This window comes from Cygnus olor, chromosome 2 (genome assembly GCF_009769625.2).
Source record: "Cygnus olor isolate bCygOlo1 chromosome 2, bCygOlo1.pri.v2, whole genome shotgun sequence".
In the NCBI taxonomy this organism is placed as follows: domain Eukaryota; kingdom Metazoa; phylum Chordata; class Aves; order Anseriformes; family Anatidae; genus Cygnus; species Cygnus olor.
In genome coordinates, this window is record NC_049170.1 from 92218557 (window position 1) to 92234382 (window position 15826).

At 40.2% G+C, this 15826-nt stretch overlaps 1 protein-coding gene across 21 annotated transcripts in view; it reads left to right on the plus strand.

Annotated features, from left to right (window-relative positions):
• The first annotated feature begins 573 nt into the window (after window positions 1–573).
• Window positions 574–15826, plus strand: part of LOC121065899 (poly(rC)-binding protein 3-like) — a 514190-nt gene continuing 498937 nt past the window's right edge. For 5 of the 21 annotated variants that reach the window (XM_040549032.1, XM_040549035.1, XM_040549034.1 and 2 more), the window contains exon 1: window positions 575–1049. The gene's annotated coding sequence lies outside the window, so the exon portion shown is untranslated. Of the gene's footprint in view, window positions 1050–2521; window positions 3035–3076; window positions 3171–15826 lie in introns of those variants that run through there. The other 16 variants (XM_040549036.1, XM_040549040.1, XM_040549041.1 and 13 more) reach the window with 11 other exon arrangements.

Consider the following 15826-nt stretch of genomic DNA (forward strand, 5'->3'; position numbering starts at 1 on the left):
AGGTTTCACGTTTATCTGTTTGAAAGCAAGTTTTGCTGGATTTATTTTTAGTTGCAGAGGTATTTTTGGGGGGGTGACAGGTTTGATAAAGAGGTTCTGTTACCTCCAAACATTTGCTGGATTTTGTTGGTGGGTTAAGGGAATGGTGACCCTCTGAGACTCCTCATCAACAAAATGTTGTGAGCATCTTCCACGTGGACCAAGACCCATCACCGTGTGCTCCCCGAAAGCCATGGCACCCTATTAAAGCCGAGATTTCTTGCAGTTTGACTACTGTCATGGACAGCCCAGCTCCCCCCCCCCGCCCTGGTGCCTGATGTTCCCCGACCCCAAGCGCCCTCTCCAGCCGCCTCCGACTCTCATCCCCCACCCCCCGCCCAACTTTCGCGTCCCCGCTACCCCAAAGCGGGGTTGCTCGGGCAGCTCCTCCCGCACCCCAAACCCCTGCTGGCGGCGGGGGGCGCCCGCGGGCGGCGGCGGGAGCGCGGGCGCGGAGGCGGCCGGGGAGCGGCGGCGTGAACGCGGCTGCAGAGCCCCCCCCGGCCGGCAGCGGGGAGCAGGGAGCGGCAGCGCCGCAGCCTCCGGAGCCGGCCGAGGAGCGAGCCCCGGGAGAAGCCCCCCGGGGACGGGGGGGGGACGGCACGGCGGCCACAGGGGGCCCCCCGCACGCTGCGCGGCCCCGCCGCTGCCGCTCGCTCGCCCCCGGCGAAGAGAAACCAAAGCGAGCGGCGGCACCGCCACACGCTCTCTCGCTCCCTCCTTCTCCTCCTCTTGGTGGTGGTGGTGTTTGGTTTTGGTTTTTCGAATTTTTTTTTCGATTTTTTATTTTTTTTCCGCGGGGATTCTCCGTTCTCCTCCCAGCCTGACTTGCACCTTCTTGATAATTTCTCTTCCCCCCCCTCCACCTCGTTTTTTTTTTTAATACTCTTCTTCTCCCCGCTTCCGAACCCTGTGTCTGTGTGTTTCAATACTATCGCAACCTCTGCTAAAAATAGATCTTTTTATATACCCTTCCTCCTCTCTGACCCCATCCAACACCCCTTGTTAAGGTGAGTTGTGTCTTTTCATCACTTTTTTCCTTGTGTGTTGTTGTTTTGTTTTGTTTGTTGCTTTTTCTGTTTGTTTGTTTTTTTTCCTCTCCCCCCTTTAGGGCAGGTTTTAGGGAGGAGGGGATGTGGAGGAGAGGATTTCACGGGGAGCCAGGCATGTTTGCAAAGCCTTATTTCCCCTTCTGCAGCCTCAGCATCGTTCCGGACTGCTCCTTTTTACCCCAAGGATGTAGCTGGCTGATGAAAGTGGGGAACTACTCTTCCTTAGCACTGCATGCTTGGAAGCCACAGCAACAGCAGGGGAAAAAAAAAAAAAGCTGCTCTTTTTTTCCTTCGTCCCCCCCGCCCCCCCATTCCCTCCTCCTTTCAGTGTTTGGTTTTCTTTCTTTCTTTCCTTATTTTTTTTTTCTTTTGGTGTGTGTGTGTGAGCTTGATTTCTGTTTTTAAGCAATTCACAGGGGACTTGCAAAGAATTGCATGTGATGTAGGGGGGAGTGAGTGTGCACGTGTGTCTGAGTGTGTGTGTGTGCATGTGTGTGGTTGTGAAGTGCATTTGTATTTCGTGTTTATGGGATGGGGAGTGATAAAGCTTCCACGCTGCCACTGTACATAGAGCGAGGAGCACGGCAGAGGCAGCTGATGGAGAAATTGGTCAGGGATGCAGGAAGAAAACACAGAGCTCTCGACAGAGTTCAGTCCCTTGTGCTCCAGGACATCTTTCTGTAGATCATCACTGGCACCTTCAAGGTGCTGGCTCCCATTCCTCTCCTGCCTTCTCGACAGGGGATTGCCTAGAGGGGAAACTTCAGGGCTCACGCAAATTGCTGGCGTTTCTATTCCTCCAGCAGCCCGAGACTGTGTTATTCCAGGGATAAGTGGGGAAAATAGGGTTGTGATCCAGAGCAAACAGATCGTTTGCCATCACGTATTAGCGTTCAGTACGAAAAAGAGAGATGAAGCATTATTACTCTGGCCAGACAGCAGAAGCTTTGCAGCCAGGTTTACTTTCCAATTCCAAAGTTGTTTTAGCCTGTTTCTCTTTCTTCAGCTGTTCAGCTAACTGTTCCTATTGACAACAGAAATGTGTTTCTACAGTAAAACAGTCTATTTGGAAGCTGCTGGGGAACAATTTATTATTCAGAGGCAATCAAGTAACTTATCTGCTTCATGGATTTCTCCCCAGTCTTTTAGTGTGCTTTCAGCTATGTATTTTACCGACGTGTCTGAAGTGGGGTAGTATAGATTTTAGTTGTATTTTAACAAGGAGTTAAGGCATAACTTGCAGGGCGCCATTTGCAAAGTGTCACTTAATATAAAGCAACATAACAGCCCCCTAGCTCTTTTTCATGGATTTTTCACATCTCCGTTGTTTGCTTCAAAACAAGCAGGTGATTTTTTTTTTTATTATTATTATTTTTTAAGAACTTGGAGGGAAAGGTGGCTGCACAGTGATGTACAGTTAGAAACATTCAGAGCTCAAAAATATAACACGTCTGACTGTGAAACTTGAATTTGTTTAGGAAATCTAATGGATCTAAAGCACATGGAAGATCACTTTATGTGCATAGTTTTCTAACAGGTTGGATCATTTTTTGCATCTGAAAGTGTACAAATGAATTTAAAAGGTTGCTATTACCTGTGCTCGGAGACCCTAATACTGTATGGATACAGGAACATCTCAGTTGCCTGTCTAGTTAATGCAATTCAAATACAACCAATCTCTCCACATGCTTTATAGATGACGTTCAACAACAGTAAGCAGTCATGGAAGTAGTCTGGTGCTCTCAAGAATCATTTTATCATTCCTTTTTCTTCCAAGCCTAAATTAAAATATTTTACACAAGTTTGCTTTGGGATTTTCTTTCTGCTGGGGCTAGCTGATGTTGCGAAAGCAGGAAGCATGCTTCAAGTGAGTTGTGCTGTTCTTAATGCCTGGTAGCGGAGAGGGAAGAACACCTGATGTGCTTTGTACGTGATCCCTGAAGGTATGCAGGAGTGAGGAAAAAGATGAAAACCAGCACAGTACAGTAGCAGCTTAAATAAGTAAATAAGGCTGATGTATGTTAGCTTGTCAGCTGCTGTTCTGCTGAAACCTGACTACTGGCTAAGCACATTTTCTTGGTAAGCACTATGATGTGATAAAATCTTCTTGATTTGATGGAGTTTGCTGTTAGAATCACATGTGGCACAGGACATCTCTTGTTCTGATGATAAAAATCATGCCTCATCGTTTTAATCTGGAGGAGGCTGAAATATCCACCACTCCTACTGAAGTTACTGGCAGTTACTTGTGTTCAGAGTTGTCGGGATTTTTTACTTAAGCATAGAAGGATTTAGGATGTTTCTAAAGGATACAATTGCCAACAGATTTATAATGTGTCATTTTGTTTAGATTTTACCTTGGGTGCAAATAGTATGTTTATAGGTAAATGCTTTATTTTACTGCAGGAATGCTAAAATGTGTCAGTAGACAGACAACTTTTGCATGTGGTTTTTTTTTTTCTTTTTTTTTCTCATGGGGTTCTTAAGAGAATTCCCTTGGTATTCGTTAGCTGTTTGTGAAAAAGCAGTGTTTGCTTCACAAGTGCATGCGCTGGGTTCCTTATGCTAGTTGATTAGCTGTTGACATTGGTGAAGGAATGGAATGTTTGTACCAAAAAAAAAAAAAAGATTAATGCATTTCTTTATCATAACAGCTGAAAGACAAGCGCTTTCAGAGGGCTACAAAAATGCTCAAACAAAGGTTAATGTGGAGTTTGATCTGTTGGTTGTTCCTGGTGACGTGAGTGGCAGCACACCACCATTCAGGTTATTGTATCGTGTCCGTAACCTGTGATGAAACTTACCTTTAATTTATGTTTTGAGGCTTGGATAAAACTTGCATTTATTCACCTCTGAAGCTTTTCTTGCTCTTGAAACACGCCCTAAAGCTGTGAACTGCTATAAGCAAAGTCATGGGAAGGGAGTTCAGAAGTCGCTTGGACTTTGTAGAGCTTATTGCTATAAAAGTAAGGCGGGATTTGTCTCTATGAATTTGTTAGCCAACTGAAACAATTTCCTTTTCTTATGGTACTTTATTATTCTGCAACATCACCCTAAAATACTTAGTCAAGGAGTTTTTATTGCGTGGATGTTGCTCTTCCACAGCTGAAGACCGTGTGTGCTTGGTGCTATCCTAACCTACAACTACCCGTTAGTTTCAGTAGCAATTTATTGCAGGTCAAAATCGCTATTACATTCAGACATTTATTGAGGAAGCTATATTTATGTCAGGTTTTCTTAATTTTTTAACAAAGGGAATGAAAACTGATGTAGTGTTGTTTAGGACTTTGGGGGGCAGAGTGCTATGGTGTTATCTATATCCATGTAGCCTACAATGGAAATATACATTAAAAAAGCAGTAGCATAATCCATATGAAATCAAATTAGTCCAATTTTCTCTGAAAACCCCACCATTTCCACCAGTTTTAAATGGTACTATGTCTGTTTTGATCTGCGTGTATATTTGTAATTTTGAAATATTTAGATAAATGAGGATACTTTATGCAAAGCTGACTTTTTATTTGTGTTTTTTTCCGCTAAAAATACAATTTTCATAAGAAACTTATATATATATATATATATACTTATATATATATATATATATATATATATTTGTGCTGCACTTGCCTGCACACAGAAGAAAATTAGCATTTTACTCCCGGGAACCATATGTAGCCGAAGCATCGAGTGGAGACCAGCACCACACGCAGTCATGTTCTCAGTCTTGGTGGATGTGGACGAGTGTCAGCGGTGACAAGTGCTGGTGCATGGCTGGGGATGGAAGAGGCTGGCTCTTAAGGCAGGCAGAGGATCTAACTTACTGGTGTTGGAGTGGCTGTGTGGTGCAGGGCTAATCTAGCAAGTCGCTTTCTCACCCTTAGCAGCAGTGAAACTCCTCTGTCTCAGTTTGCATTCAGTGATCTGCTTGGTTTTTCCTCTGTATTACAGTAGATATGGAAGACTTAATTACAGGCTGGTAGTGCTACCAGGGGTAGCTACCACAGGTCTCTGGTGACAACTGTTTGTAGGAGGTCAGATGGAAAGTAATTGTGGAGAGGAGGCTACTGCAACAGTGTTTCTTCTTTGTATGTTATAATTTATGCCAGTTTTCCTTGTATTTGTATACAGCTATTGTACCCTACTTGCCTGCGTAGGCTGGAGGCTGCTTTGTGTGGAGAAAGTGTTTGCAGGAAGTGGGAAAATAATATTATTGTTCCCCTTTTGGGATAACAGAGTGTAACAGCTCCTGCTACCCTGGTCCCAACCTGATGAAGGACAGCCACGGCATTGCTGGCAAAATGTTCCACGTGACTAAGAGCTTTCTTGCTCTTTCATGATGGGAGCCACATTTCTAAGCATAATCCAGAGGGAATGCTCTTTTCAGAATGAAACTGTGTTACTGAGTCCCCATGATCAGTCTTGCCCTGTTTGTGGCAGCCCAGTTAATTACTGGATGAGGGGTAAGCTTAGTTCCTCCTGTTGGGGCCACAGCTGTAGCTCCATGCTGGCAGCTAAGTAGCTGTTCCAACAGTGCAGTGCTACCAGCAACAAAATATAAGCTTTTTTTTTATAGGGCAAAATACATAACACACTATTGATTTCTGCTAACGGACAATGCTTTTAACAGGACGCGTGAATCCAGGCATTTTGATTATGGATCTGTTTATCTTTCCACATCCATGACTTTCTCGTCTATGTTGTAGATATAATACTAGATATTATTGTAGATATGTAGATATTAAATACTGCGGATAATTAATAGACTCTGAGGTAGCAAAATGCTTATCTTCTGTAAATGAAAGATAAAGTTCTTATTTTGTTCTTTCATTTGTTTTGGGGGCATGGTTGGTTTTTGACTACACAGTATTTGGTTAACATCTGTCTCTTAGTTTGCTTTAAAATAGTTTCAAAAAGGTTTATTATTAATTTTAATCAGTCTTTTTTGTGTGTTAAAAAGTTTAGTTTCATATTGAAGTTTTACAGTAGGCCGTTGAGGTATGATGAAAACTAAATCCTCTTAATGACTGGTTGTCAGCATGCTTTGATTAATGTAAATGACATACATAGTGACAAGGTCTTTTTCAAACTTACTGGCAACTTGCATACAACAATATCTTTTATAATGAGTCATTTGGGGCTCCCATAGAGATTTTTCTTTTTGATTCATAGTGAAAGTAAAAAAGAATAAAAAAATAAATTAAAGCAGTTGGATTATTTGAGCTCCAGTATAATAAAACAGCCAGCACTGTATGGTTCCCTTATCAGTCATACCATTGCCATCTTTTCAACTGGGTGAGTTCAGCATAAAACATATCTACAAGCCAGCCATAGCAATTTGGGGCAACACCTTTAGTTCATGTTGGTTGCTTCAGTAATCCAAGTAGAAATACACCAGTACTCAGTGACGACATGGTGAATAGCAAGGAGCATCAGCTGGGAAATAAATAGGGCACTGAGGTGGGCTGAGAAAACCTCTGAGGAAAAGAGACAGAAAGTTTGACTTTCTAGAGCAGAAGTCAGCACGTGGCTGTGAAGTGTTTCCAAGCTTCACTGGACATTAAGTGCTGTACGTGACAAAATCGTAGCTACTCACTGGAACACAGAATCCTAATGAAATGTATCTCATCCAGCAGAAGCTGTAACGAGCAGAAAGAGAGAACTTTACAACTGTAATACTTGTGTTGCAAGTATTACAAGTATTCTTGTTTAAGAGTGTGAATGGTCCCATCTACTGTTGTAATATTGATGGACAGATACGTCCCATTTTAACTGTGTTACTTTTGAAAAGGTTTATACACCCTAAATTATATAATGAATAGGAGAGTAGATTTACAATAGAAAAACATGGAAATTCAGTTAGGGCTCCTCTTTCACTTAACCATTGCAGGGGCACGATCTGTGGCTTGGGAGTTCTTGTCACAGCCTCAATATCTCCTTAGGTGGCCTTCCATGTAGTCCTAAAATGGGATAGTGTAGTTAAGGCTGAATTCAGTAATTCCTGGGCATATGAAATTGTTCCTCAGTTTCAGTGCTTGCCTAAGTGCTCGTAGAACAGTGACAATAGGGAAAGTATGAAGTATCATCATTTATTATTATTTCAGGAAAGCTCATCTTGTAGGAGATGCTCATGTTCCAGGCACCCTGCATCACTAGACTAAAATTCCTTGGCAGTATCACTGGTTTTCTGCAGCGCCTCATTGCTCAATTCTGTGACAGTATGAAATAAACTGAATGTCCTTTCTAAAATTTGAAGTCTAAATAAAGAACATGCCAAATATTGGAACATATTAAATATATTATTTGTATATGATAGTGCAAATTTAAGGATTTTAGCCGTATGTTTCTCAATGTCCATCCACATGCAAGATTTTTTTTTCTTTATTTGGATTTTCACCTAATAAAAAAATACCTTGTGAAATCTAGAAGCAGATGAGTATTTCATGGGTAATACTTTACATATCAGATAACTTACAGATATCAACTAATTAGCCATCACAGCAGTCCCCTTTGGGTTTTGTACTACAAAGTTTAAGCTGTGGTAATAGTAAAATGTGAGGGAGCAGGAAAGGAGAATTAATTTTCCCTCTCCTTTTATAGTCAGCTTTCAAGGGTAATGTGGGAGAGAGACTAGGAAAGAAGAGTGGATTTGACTGTTCTTAGCCACCAGGTTAGTTTTAAGGCATCACTCTTTCTCAGCGGGGACCAGTGCCTGCATGAGTATTTTGAGGATAAGGGGTTGGCAGATCCCCCTGCCTGGCAATACAGAAAAACCTGGGAAAAGGAAATTTTTGTGACTTTTTTTTTTCAAGTCTGAAGGTAAAATCTGCAGTGCCATATGGCTAATATGGGATCATCTACTCCTCTGAGATCTTTCGTGTGCATATTGCAATGACAAACTCAGGCTAGATCTTCAAGGCCAAAATCTTAACAGCAACTTCTAAATTTGCACCTCCACTCACTTTTTGCTTGTGTGTGACACCTGGGTGTGCAGCCTGGAGCTGCAGCAATGGGAGGCAGAATCAGGGATAGTAAAGCAGCTGGAATCAAGGAAAGGATTTAGCAAATGGGTAACAAGGTACTTTTACGAGCAAAAATGTGCAAAGATAAATGGGGACTACTTAAGAGAGAGGATAGAAGAGGGACAGGCATTGCACAGGGCTGGAATTAGATTTAACAGAATGCAAGAAGTAGAAAACAGAAGACGTATCAGAGATGGAGGCTAGAGTGCAGAAAGACAGCACAACTAATGGTAGAAGGAGAAAGGTTAGGCTAGGAGGGGGCTGTACATATCAGTTAGAAGTGTATTTTCAAGATCAGCTTGAGTTGATCTAAATTCATGCTACTGCTGAAAGTGGAGTCCTGCACACTCTGCCTTCCTACCCCTGAATGATGTGCTGCAACTGGTAGTATGAAAAAGGAAAAATTCATCCAGATCAGCTCCTTGATCCAGCTGACTAACTACTATCAGCACTGCAGCAGCCTCGAGGCAAAGAGGCAGGGGGGACGTGAAGAAGGGCAGTGTAAAATTGACTGAAGCTGGTCATAAAAATGTGCTCTTGATCTAAAAGTCCCGATGAGATTCAGAGTTGGAAATTATTTAGAAGAGAGTCTGGTTAGGGTGACACAGAGAAAGAGACAATGAGCAGTTTAAATGGATACAAAGAAAAAAATGCTCAAAACAATTAGGAGGCAAATTCAAGTGTTTAAAATTTACAAAAGCCAGTATTTATGTTGCCTATGTGTTTAATGCAGCACCTGTAAGCATGCATGGTGACATGGTGTTTAGTTACATGATGAAGCAGGGCTTCATCACAGGGAAAAAACCCTGTGGCAGCTTGCCCAGAGGTGGGATTGTCAGGAATATCGTAACCCTCCCTGGGGCTGCCTGGTCCCTGTGAGCCTGTCCAGCAGAGCAGAGCCTTTGACATGTGGCTGGCATCACACTCACCCCACTGGATCACAAATAGCAAAGTCCTGTCCTCAGCAGTCCCACTGGTGGCTCCACACTTCCCTCTCACAACCTCCATCCCTATCTCCTTCATAGGCCCCAGCGTATTTCACAATGACTTGTACTGCTTTATTTATTTATTTAAAATCTGTTACTTATGGCTCCAAAACCAGAACACCTTTCTGTCTTATTGCCTCTTAACAGCACCTGCAAGTGCTGTACAAGTACAGCATGTGTTAAACTTACTCGTAAATGGTAACATGCTTCATGTCTCTCTTGTTATAAAAAGAAAAAATATCAAAAAAATGAAAAGGAAATCAGAATAAATTGCCATCATAGAAAAGGAGGCAAAGATCAGAATACTTTTTGTAATAAATTAAATATAAAGCTCTTAGTGAAATCTTATTGGTTATCTTTTTAATGATTTTTTGAATATTAAAGAGGGCAATTATGCACAAATACGCACATATACAATCACACTATGGATTCCACTCTTGGAAGGAAAGGGTTGAAACAGAACAGTGTAGCGATCACTGTAAGAAATAAGATGCTGAGATATGATGTAATGCTGTCTAGACTAGAGTAAAAGACACATTTAAAAAACTTAGCTAACTTATTAAAATAAAATATTTTAGAATTCAAGAAATCACAAGTGCTAGCTGTTGATCTTTGATTTTACTTTGATCACATTCTATGAGTTCTGGTGTCTTTTCATAACATTTTTTTAATGCTTCTTTTTCTTTCTTTAAGTATACCTATAGAGAATTGCATACTCATACGAAGATATGACTGATTCTTCTGGGTTATCCAGTTCAATCCCTTGCTCTTACATCCAAGATATCATATAATTCCTTTCATGTACTGATCAAACTCCTCCTTACAACTATTTAGGGATTATTTAATTCCCATACTACTATTTGGAGGCTGTTTCAGAATTCTGGTTTCATTTCTCCTTAAATATATTCATGGCCTGCTTATATTACTTTTTTCTCGATCTAATCTTGTACTTGAGCTTCAGTGGTCTTTTCTGCACAGTGTTTATTACCCCAAAGTATAGAGAAGTCCTGCCCACAGTCTTCCTCTGCAAGTCTTAAAAAAACTAAGTTTTTGCATGACAGAGTTCAGTTCTGGTTAGGACTCCTAAATTATTATGGAATATGGTGTGAAGTTACATACAGTGGTGTTTTCATCATGCTCCTTGTTCATGCAATGGCTAACCTTATACCAGTCCTTGGTATTGACCTTCAGCATGTGATGCGTCAAGTGCCTAACTCACATTTTCACTTGCGCATAGGTTTTGTCTTCAGGTGCTTAGTGCTCTACAGGGTTTTTGCAGACTCATTTTCTTTTGGCTTGGTTCTGTTTTCTTACTATAAATAGTTTTAGTAAGACAGAAGCAATCTTTGTTTATAGTTTGAACAAGTCCCGTTTCTCTGCTGGATTAAATTTCAGTTGCTGAGAGTTGATGTTTTGACACTTAAACAAATCCAATATTCTAAACATTTATTTTACAAATAGGAGGTAGCCATTATGCTCTAAGCAAAATTATTTTTGAATCAGACTATCCAACAGTCCTAATCAAGAATGCATTAGATTTCATGTGGATTTACTATTTGTACTTCATTTGAGGAGCCTAGAAATTAGTATAGCAAATTTTTATTCTGGATTCATTTTCTGATTTTAAAGTTACAAGGAAAAGGGAGGTGTATATTTTATTTCTGTTCCTTGAAGTATAATATAAGCAGAGGACAGCAAATACAAGTGGCTGACCTTTTTACATTTCAATAATTTAAATGAAATGGCTTTATTTTTAAAGCAAAGGGTATTACTTCATAGTATTTTCAGTTTGCTTTTTGCTGTTTTTTTTTCTCCTCAAAAACAAAGGAGTAAAGTCATGAAACTGAAGCTTTTAAATCATTTGCAACTTTTAAAAGTAATTTCCTCCATGCATAAAATATTTTAACCAACATTTCACAAGGAAGGGTGAATGTTCTGTAATTAGAGTGATATGACTGTAGCTGTCTTTATTAAGTTCAGGTGTATGCAAACTAGTTTATGTATTACTGTGTTATACAAATAGATTAATATTTAACTAATGTGGATTTGTTGTATTTGCCATTAAAAGCAAACAAACCCAAAACAAACAAACCAAAAGTAAACAGAAAAAAAATACCATATTCCTTGTTTTCTGTCACCTTGATTCCTGTATGAAAAAGACATAGTTTTATTATTTATTAGGTAAGAGATGCTATTTACTGTAGCATTTTTAAATACTACAGTGCTGCAATACTCCTACAATGAGCACTGTTTCAAACTCAGTAAAATCCCACAATGAATGGGGCAGCTGGAACCGTAACTCAGATTAGCTGCTCAGCACCAGACGCTCCTTTCTGCTTTCTCCTGTGCCCGTTGACATTTGCTTCCCCTGCAGAATAACTTTATGCATGTTATTTGCAAGGTGTTAGTCAATTAGTAATGAGCTACCTTTCATCCTGGTGTAGATGTCGTCTTCAAGGAAAATGGTCTGTGTCACAGCATGAAGATTTATGTATACCTACGTGGCTAAAAAATGTCACTCACTCGATTTGTCCCATTTAACCTAATGGGGCTGCAGTGTTTGAGTGTTTGTAGGAGTATGCTCTGAGTCATACTTGTCCTGCGGACCTGGGCATGGAAGGGATTCAAGATCTGTGTTGTGGACTAAACTGCCAGTATGTGCTTGCACAAAGATGGGGGCTGCGACGAATGTAGCCTGGAGTCCTTTGCAGTGGCTCTATTCGGAAAACCAAAATGTTTTTGCTGGTTGAAAAGAATGCAGCAATTCCCAGAATTGTTTGTGTGCTATTATTTAAAAATGAAAAGAAAAGAATTTTTGTATTAAAAAATGAACTATTGATCTGGCCAACATTTTTTTTTTTTAATAATATTTCATGACAATATGCGACCTGTTTTCCTAGGATGCTTTGGATAGTTTTTGATTTTTTTTTTTTCCCACATGCTGTTACTATGATAAGAATCAGTGCATAGGAACAACAACAAAACAAAACAAAAACCACCTCAGAAATGTATCATAAAAATACCCTTTGAGATCTTTGCACTTCTTTGGACAGCACAGGGTTTCTCTGGAGTTTTGAATGAGGTCCTTTCAAAATAGTTTTCAAACTGTGGTCAGCATCTCTATGGTTATTCATGCACTACTTTCTAAGGGCCTGGAAAATAACTTGAGAAAGCCAACCCATTTATCAATAAGCTTCAGAGGAATTCTCACCTCCGTAAAAGTTTAGGTGCTCCATAAGTGAAAATGGAAAAAAATAAAGAAAAAAAGGCCAGAAAGAAACGTGCTGGGTTAACGGAGCTGAAGCTAACAAAAGCAAAATTAAAGATTTCCTGTTTTTTGGGGTGGGTTGGGGTATAGCCTAAGGTTTACTCAACTTGAATTTCAGGAATCAAGTACTGATAAGATTGGATGAGTACATGAACTGGGAATTACCCGCTACAGCCTGTAATGGCATGCCAAACTTCTACATAGTAAAGATTGTTTGAAGTCTTTGAGCATAGAAAAACAGGTGGCATCTTCAGAGGCTTCCAGGCCTAATTGCTGCAACTCTGTCACCAATAGTGCTTGTATACCACAGCCTACTGAACGGAGATCCTGTTGAAGAAAGCTTTGAATTTACTTAAGATAAGTTACCTGCATTCTGAAATGAGATTAACTAAGTTTATCACAAGAGAGGAAAACCCTACTTAGTGTACTTTTAAAATAGTAGCTGTAGTTGCAGGTGAGTGATGTGCATGGAAAAAGGTGGAGAGGGCAATGGAGACTGCAAGTTAGTCCAAGTAGCCAAAGCCACAGGAGATGACAGGTGGTAGAATCACCATCCCTGGGGGTGTTTAAGGAAAGGTTGGATGTGAGCCTTAGGGACGTGGTTTAGAGGGTAATATTGATGGTAGGGGGAGGGTTGGACCACATGAACAGGTTGGTCTTTTCCAACCTTAATGATTCTCTGATTGGATGACTAGCTTTCTGTTGTTTACCCTGCTTAATATGTTGATCCATTGTACCAGATCTCACTTGCACACTGGTATGCAAACTCCTGAGCAGCAGAGACATGCTAGAGGTGCCTTCTTGGCAGTGGAGGGACTGTATTCCTCCTGCTGAGGGATGTTGCTGAAGGCTAGCCTGGCAGTCCTGAGCTCGGATGGTCCTCAGGTTGTCCTCCCACCGGCTAACGTAGGTGCTTTCACATAGTGTGAAGACAGTGGAGTTCAATAATAAAGTGAGGAAGCAGTGGGATCATCTGGTTGAAAACTTGGGCCTTGTTGAAAATCCCCCCTCTATCATGTTTCAGTTCCTAACTTCTGTAGATTTTAAAAAGGGGTATTAATATATTCTGTCAATATTAATGCCAAGGACGTCTCTGAAAATCCTGTTTACCTTCTGTCTTTGTGGGTATTAGATGTGGCTATTTTGAATCAGTGCACAGAATTACTTGTTTTCAGACTGGTTTTCTAACAGGCTTATGTCAGTCTGCTTCTTGCTTCCCTTGGCTTGCCTTGAGTAGCTTTTGGATCAGCTACATTTGCCAGAGGGCTGATTCTAGTTCCTAGAAACTTCTAGTTCCTAAAAGTTTATCCAAATATGTCCTTGATGGGTGAGGAGGACACTGACCCCGAAGGGGAGACTACAGATTTACCATGATGGGTACCAGGCAAGACTTTTGACATGCTGCACCCGTAGGAATCAGTGTCCACACCTTCTTAGACAGCTAAGACACTTGAAATCAACACAGATTTGTAGAAAAGTAAGCTTATTTTAATGCCCTCTCACTAACATTTTCGTGCACAATCTTGCTGTATGGCAACTGTTCTAATTTTTCATGGCTATCCTGGGCATTTCGGAATGCTTGGCAGTGTATGGATCTATCTTTTTCTGTAACTTTTGTCAGAATGGTGTTAATTTTCACTGTTGTTATGGCTTCTGGTGTGCTTTGAATTGTCATATATTTCACTAAATAGTTTATTTAAAATGCTTCTTTGAGGAGGCTGTTATTATGAGATTTGAAATGTGGAAGGTCTGAATGAAAAACAGCTTTCTTCTTTGTAGCCCTTTTTTGAGGGTGTCTTCTGACACATGAAACTTTCATTATACTTTAATTATTGATAGGAAGCATTTTCTTACCAGCATAGCACTTACACACAGTGAAATCACTTTTCAGAAGAAATTACTGCAAGCAATTTTTGGATGAGTTTCAGTTTTGCAAATAGCTTAGTTTTTTTCCCCTTTGTTTTTTCTTAGTATCCCATAAATTAAAGCACAAATGATAAGCAAGATCGTTATGCTGTCATGAATCACTCAAGTTCTAATGGCCTAATGCACTAAGCCTTAATTAGTAATATTGTATTTTTAAAATGACAATATTGTGAATGAAATCTGAACATGCCCCGTTTTATAACTGGGCTTCCCAGAAGATATTAAATGGATTCCTCTTCTTGGTATGTTTTTAAATAATTGATACGGCCACTTCAAGCCCTTAGTAGACAAATGAATTATTGGCTGCTAGTGACAAAATTTGGTTTGGGCATAATAACTTCACAGAGACATGGCACTGCATACATCTGCTGCTCTAATTAGAAAGTTTGCCTAGGGTGCTTATATCAGAAAGAGTGGGAAAAAATAGTGCTGCACAATCTGTTGTAACAGAGCAATTCCTGCAAAATCTGATTTATACAAGATTTCTCATTAACCCTTTTACTTCTACTAGAACACTCAGCTTCCATTTCAGTAAATTTTGTACAGGCAGTACTGTTATGGCCTTATATGATTGGATTGCTACTTGGAAATGTCACCATTGTACTCCACATGTAGTGCACAAGTGTGTAATCCACACTGCACACTTGTGTGTACTAACAGTGTGCAGTCCACACTTAAACATAAGTTTATTGCTCCATGGTGCAAAAGACTATTTCTGCTCTTTCCTACAGAAGACTGGCCCGTGAGTCTCTCCAGCAGTGGAGAATAAGCCAGAGTACTATGTTCGTTTATTCTAGCTAAGCCTTCACCTTATGCTCTTTTACAGAGGCAATACAAATCAGGAGTAATAGCGTAAAGAGTTCTCTTAGTCCAGTGATAGCCACACATTTTCTTGGGGAAACCTTGGGGAAATTGAGTTTGGGCCAAACTCAGTTGCAGTGGGATAATGATCAAGGGCATCTCATCTAAAATGGGAGTATACGGCCCTTGAAACCAGGCCTTTTTTACTAGTTGGGCAGTATCTCATCCAATAAAACAGCACACAGGCTGCAGCCAAAATAAATAGCTGTGGTTATGAGGAGAATTAATCAGAAGCGTAAAAGTAAGAGCAGCTTTCATTTGCTTTCTTACTTTAAATTGGCAATTCACTGAGTATTTCCTGGGAAAGGATCAATTGCAACAAATACCTGTTTTTATACACACAGCAAGAGTTTGTTGTCATGGAACTCATTATATGGAATTATTTTATGGAATTATTATATGGAATTCATTATAGATTTCTGGAGAAACCTGGTGGGCTTGGTGGAGAGAATAGAGGAGTAGGCCTTATTCTCCTTAAACCTCATTTACGTTAATAAGTAATTCTAGTACAGAACACTTTAACGGCCCTGAAAAGAAAGTAAAATGGAATTTGTTTTAAATAAATGGAAAGGAATTATCTCCAGAATGCTTGTGCTTCAGAGAAAGTGAATTGTAATCAACCACATGAAATTCCCTGTTATCAACCAATTGGAATGTTTCAAAGAGTAGATAAAT